Consider the following 6,928-nt stretch of genomic DNA (forward strand, 5'->3'; position numbering starts at 1 on the left):
AGTCAATAGAGTCAGCTCATTGCAAATTTCCTCTCGAGGTCATCGCTTCATTGGCCAGGGCCACCTCTTTCTTTGTAGAGATAGAAGGGTAGCATTCCTTCCAAAAACCGTAAACTGTTAAAACGCGCCAGTTTGTGTCGAGTTCTCAGAGCGACATGTCTACCCCGAAAAAGACCCGTCTTGCATCTTCCGTAGATGACGACGAAAATTTTGTAAGCTCTATTTCGAGGAGCCTGAAAAAGAGGTTATCGGAGAATGATGCGGCTACATCTTTAATTCAAACTGAAAAAGATGCTGCAATTGCCAATTTAGAATTGGAATTTTCGGAACTCAAACGAAAATTGCTTGAAAAGGCCGAGCCAGACCTGAATCGTCACCTGTTGGTCAAGAAGGTCCCGATTGATTGTGAAGAAACGAAGATTAAGGTATTTTCTTTTTATTACTTAATCAAAATACTTATCTTTTTTTATTTATTTCAGGAAATTTTTGCTCCATGTGGAGTCATCTTATCCTGCCGTATGGTTGTGAACTTTCATTTCCGAACCTTCATAATCATTTTTAACGAGAGAGAATCTGTGACTGCAGCGATTAACAATCATTTAAGTTTTTTTCTTTTCTATTTTTTTTTATTTATTCATTTATATCATTTATTTCCATTCCAGCAAGAAAAATCCTACAAGTACAATGGACGTGTTCTAGTCTTAGAGCTGCGCGAAGCATTAGTTGATCCTGGGTTCGCCAATCGACCGGTAGATAGCGTTACTGGTCATCGCAGTTGATCTTTTGGTGCCTTCTTCCTCCAAGAAGCGCATCCAAAATGGTTGACTCCCCCCCCCCTAAACATACATCTAGGTTTCTAGAAAATCTCTCTATTTCTCATAACTTTTTATGGGAAAAGAATTTAAAAAGGGGGTAGTGCTGCAACAGTGGAATGTTGAGAGAAGATTGACTCTTTGAAACGTTTAAGGCGCAGAACGCGAGAACTCTGCTCAAAAACTCTAAATTACATCGATTCCCGATGCATCGCGATCTTACAGTGAAAAGTCGTTTGTCACTGCAAATCGAAGACAACGACTTTGTCAAAACCATGGCCGCAAAACTGAAGAAGAGGTTTGCTGAGAAGGTTGCCGAACTGACTGCAGTCCAGACGGAGCTGTTTGAACTAAAAAAAAGTGACTCGAGAAGAGAGAGCCTCACCACAACCGTCACCTTTTCGTGAAAAACGTGCCGAAGTTTTACTATCTGGAAATTTCTAGAACTAATGCTACGCTTGCCTCTCTATAAAGAAGGAATGACTCTAACTAATGAATGACCTCGAGGGGGAATGGAACAATGAGCTGGCCCCATTTCTTCTCCTCCCTGAGAGGTCAGCTCACTGCTTTCAACGAACATTTTGTAATTGGCGTCACCGACAGAAAAAAAGTTTCTTTTGAATCGGTCCAAGATGCGTTTAAAAAAATGAGTTTTTTTTAAACGACGACGAAGGCTCTAAAATTTCCATCTTACGCACATTAAGAAAGTTGTAGAACAAAAAAAAATGAACTGTCACCTGTTAAAGGTGATTGTCATCAACGGTAGGAAAATTATTATATAAGGGATAGCAGAGAGTAAATTGGTAATACACAAACTGAAAATTGCCAATATATACTGCAAATCCTATCCTTATCATCCCTCTATTATTACTTCGAAAATATATTGTGTTGCAAATATTTTAAGTTTTAAATCTTTGCATATTTTTATGAGCAGTAGTGAAACATACGTATGAGTAGACCCAAAATGTAAAAGTAAAAATAGTATATAAGATATTTATAACACCTTTTCCTCATAAGTTATTTAGTACTCTTATTTCATAAAGTGATGATAAGTTAATGGGATCTCGTTCCTGTTGACATTCGAGTTCCCAAACTTTCTTCGGCATGAAATGAAAGTTATCTGCGCTACTCACTCTTTGGGAGGGGAGGGGCGACGTTGTCAAGTTACAGAAATGCCAAAGAAAAATTTGGTTTCCAGCAATTTCAGAATATCGTCAGTAAGTCAATTCAAAATTTTGCTTACTTGACGCCGTTGCCCTAAGTTATTTTCACCCTGAATTTCAAAAATATTTCAAATTAGAGTATAGTAGTGTTCCTAATTCTGGACACGGACTATGACATATTTGCGTTTTATTAGATTGGTCAAACGTCTTCCTTAATTGAGATAAACCAAAAATACCCTTGCACAATGAACACCCTTGAAATATGAAACTTACCTTAACACATACTTATTAATAGCGCCGATACAATTACAATTTGAGTAATGAACCCAGTTGTTGTATTCCTCTGAGTTCGGCCACCCAGCCAATTTTATTAGGTTTCCACTCCTTGTAGTCTTCTCTCTTCGCGCAAATTTGAAAAGTTATGTAAAAGAATTAATTTCAGATCTTTTTCTAATAAATAATCACAATAAAATATAATATAAAAAGTGAATTTTCCTATTTGTCTCATTAGGGTGTTGCAAGGTAAAAATACGACGAGTGTCAGCATTGAGCAACTAATACACACAGAACACTAAGACGCAGCAAAGAAGAGAAAAACGTTTGAAATTTTCAGAAAATTGAACGTTTAGTAATCCATATTAAAACATAGGTAATCATTTGATTCCAAACAAATTGAATTTTTTTTACATTAGGAATCATTAAAAAAATTTTCTTTTCTAAGTAATTTATAATTATAATTATAATAACTAACCTAATTTATTTAAATTGAATGCAAATGAAAAAATTTCTTCCTATTTGGTTAAAATATTCAACTTCAATTTTCATAGGCCTGTCATTTAGCCTTAATATTCTGGTTTTTTTTATTCCTTGAAAGCGTCGTTTGCAGAGAAAGACGCCATCTTAAAGACTTCAACCACTCAGTTTTGTTGATGCAATTATTTTTTGCTTGTTAATTTTTTTGCTGGCAGGAAATGGTAAATTTGAAGCTAGGATTCATTGTCATTGTAGGATATAGTTTCAATATGAAATTTTAATATTCTTATTACTTCAATTTTCCTTAAAATCAATCTTTTTTTATCATGCCTAAGCTTTCATAAGTTAAATTTACGATATATCTAACTTGCTTCTGAGGTATGAACAGGCTTGTTCTGAAGCAAAGGGCTTTAGATAAATTACATCTGACTGTGAAACAGTAGTTGGTTATTTATGTGAGTCTCAAAGGGTTTTGTTTTGTTTAAAGCACAGAATGGATCGGCCTCTTCTAACAACTAAGTCAATTCTTTCTGATGTAAATGCCCCTTTATGACCTGGATCACGTTCTTACTGGAGTGAACTAGCAGGTGTAATGTCCTTAAAAATAAATTTTGAGGATCATACTTGAAGCGCTACACCCATGGGCAAGTACGGTGAATATCAGGATGTAAAAGGCTGTTTGATTCAAGTAATCAACGATTATGATTCAGCAAGGACGTGAGTGGCAGCACAGACCTATCATGTTTCATATACATATATGATGTACATGTAACTATAACGTACGGACTAGCACTCGGAAGTAGTATGTAGCTGCTTAGGCCTCTTCTGAAGAGTTGACGAAGGTATCCGATTCTGTACGGACAATATTTTCCCTTTCATCCCACTTCAATCCTTTTAAGCCTAGTTTTCGTATTCGAATTGAGACCTTCACGGTAAGCGGTGCAGCAGTTCCCTGAGGGTTGAAAATACGTCAGCTACTTTCGATAACATAAAAAACCTTTTTTTTGTTAGACACAGAAATTTCAGTTAAACATTTTTTAATTTATTGTTAGCCACTTGGACTTAAATAATAACTGTCGGAGTTCAGTAGAATCTGTATTAACCGAAGACACATTTATTACTAATCGCTATTACCGGAGTAGTTTTAGATATCTCATATTTGTAAATTTCAATCCCTGTTGTTTACGCTACACTATTCTTTTGACTTAACCACTTTTATAAGAACTAGGTTAGTGGATGACTTACATGTAACTGAAAAGTTATAACTTCGCGCCTCCTATTTTAAAATAAAGGGCAACCAGTATACAGCAATATCTTTGCTTGTGATTCAAACTTTAATTATAAATGTTTTTTGTACAGTAAACTGTTATGGTATTAAGCTTATAATCCATTTTAGGTTCAAATACAAATTATTTATAGTTTTACAACATTTCGCATGAAATATATTTATTGTTACAATATCAATCTAAACAAAAATCATTTGGTCACATTAACTGAGAGCAATAGATCAAGTTAAGTAAGACATTTGAATGCATTGAAAAGGAGTATAGAGCCAGTGAGCTGCTTTTTTAGCAATCGCCAATTCTCGAGCTTAATGCAGAACATAAATTTAAGTTTCTCTAGGTGGTTGAAGTGTCTTCCTGGCTTGATCTCAAACTTATCCAGAAAATGCAATGGCCAAAGATACCTGTTTTATCTTGAGATATCTCGGTGGCTTTAGCTTGTTAAGATGCAAGCATTTCAGAGAAGTCAACTTCCTTCAATGTGAAAGGAATTTCACGTATCTCTTCCATTACTGTTGCAAAATGAACAAAAATGAGCACATAAATAAAAAAATTATAATTAGTACTATTACAATGTATTAAAATACACAGTAAAAGTGAACACAATCCATCCTTGCCAGTTACCATCATCCTGATTTTTGAAGCTAGTGCAGTATCAACAGGCTCTTTTATTTGGCGATTTCAAAATTTATTTTATCTGTAATTGTAATTAAAATTTGAAAAGGAAAAGGTGCATTTTAAATTCAATATCCAATAATATTGCAGCAATTATTTCGGACTCATCATTCAGTTTGTATCTTGGAGTAAAACTTAAGAAAAATCACCTGAACCGATATTTTTAGCTGTGAACTGCAGTTAATTAAGAATTAAACTCATAAGTCGCATTGTTCTGTAATAAGTGGTGATTGGAGACAAAAATTCCATTTGTCATAACTTAAGCATTTGACAGGCATAATGAAGATGGTAAATAAGGAGAAGTATACCAAGGTTGCAGGGACGGGATTTTTAAAAAAGTATTGGAAATTTGCATAATGCAATTCTGGATTTTTATTTAGATTTGACTTTTTGATTAAAATTGAATTATTGCCAGTCGTTCACCAAATTTAAAAATTATGAAAATTTTTTGTTTTTCCATAATTTAATTTTAAGTATTTTGTGTCAACGATCAAGAGCACTTTGATAACATAGAGATTAACTACACTAAATTGCCCAATTTATCTTAAGCATTCGGTACATCCCACCTTTTCTTTTACAAATAGAAGATATGCATTTCGATTTTACAACTGTTTTATTGCTTTTCCAATAAATGTTATAGCAATTGTGATAGTGAAGCCCCCGACAATTCAAATGATATTTATAATTGTGCATCATATTTTTTACTACGTTTTCTATCGGTAAGTGATAACTGTTTATTCTACTCCATCCAATGTTCTTTTACGAGCTACGTATCAACCTACTTTTGTGCTTCACTGTGATGAAGATGTTTATAATTTTTCCTCAGAGCCCCATGGTTTCAAGTAAGCATTTTTATACTCTTCGTCCCTCCTCTCTTGCGGCAGTGCATCTCTCCTAAATAGTGTCGAGTATTGTCAGATCACTCAATATTTCTGCTGCACCGTCTGCATTTCGTAGCTTTAGATGTTTTTCAGTGAAGAATAATAGAGAAAATAACATATTTCTATGCTGTTGACTCGCCAATGCCAGGTCTGTGGTTAGCAACCAAAACTAATAACTGGTAATTTGCATTAACCATCTGACTGTCACTGGTTTAGACTTATACGCTATCATTGAGACTTGGTTGAAAGAAGAGTATGGTGACGTTATACTTCGTAATGTGTGCCCTGCAGGCTACTCTCCAATACACTGCTTTCCGAGAACTAGTGGTCGTGGTGGTGGAGTTTTCTCACTCCTTTGTGACTCGATTTGTCTTAACCATCGCACAGTTGATTTTAGCCCTACAACATTTGAATAATTCTCTGCTTCTCTCTCTGTGAATGGCACTACAATATGGCTGGTGATAAATATATATCTCACCTTCGCTTAGTGCCATTCAGTTCTTGGCTGAGTATGATCTTTTGGAGTTGCTTCTACCTACTTCTTCAAAGCTTTTGATCGTGAGATATTTCAATATCCATGTAGATGCTCTGAGCAATCTTTTGTGTCAGGAATTGGTGTATCTCGTTCAATCTTGTGACTTTATTCAGCGTGTCACGGAATAGACTAATAACAGTAGTCATACTCTTGACTAAGTTATCTCAAGAGTGGACAACTTGGTTCTGTACTGTCACGCATTGGATATTCTGAGTGACCATGACGCTGTTCATTGGCTTGCCAATGCCAAACGTCCAGATCGTCCCAAAAAATCTGTCGCACTCCAAAACCGCAAAGCTATCGATCTTGACGAATTCGCATCAAATCTTCTCACACTTCCTCTTCTCACTGAAGAAACTGACGACATTTCTCGTCTTATTGAATAATGGTATAATTCAGGCTTGACTAATGTACTGAAAAAACATGCTTTACTTCAAGAAGGTTATTTTCAGTTTGCTGTGATAATCCTGGAATTATCAAGTCATTGCTTCTTATCGGAAGCTTGTGAGAAGGCTGTTGAGGCGTTTGAAGTTGACGGCTTCGATAATCAAAAAGAAGATTTTACATGACGCCTCGGGGGAACTAAGGATGCTGATTTGTAATGCTAAAATTGATTTTCTCAACTCAAACATCAATCAGCTCACTTAGAAAAGGTCATTATTCAGGATCGGGGACTCGTCTTAATTTAAGAAATCACCTCTCCATCTTCCATCCCATGATGATCTTTCAACTCTTTTTTAGAACTTCTACCTCAACAAAGAAATTTTCTGTGGTGACTTCATCCTCAACAAGGTTCAGGAAATCTGATCTTTCCTTCCGTCCTGGG

The sequence above is a fragment of the Daphnia pulex genome, chromosome 2 (assembly GCF_021134715.1).
Source record: "Daphnia pulex isolate KAP4 chromosome 2, ASM2113471v1".
Taxonomy (NCBI): domain Eukaryota; kingdom Metazoa; phylum Arthropoda; class Branchiopoda; order Diplostraca; family Daphniidae; genus Daphnia; species Daphnia pulex.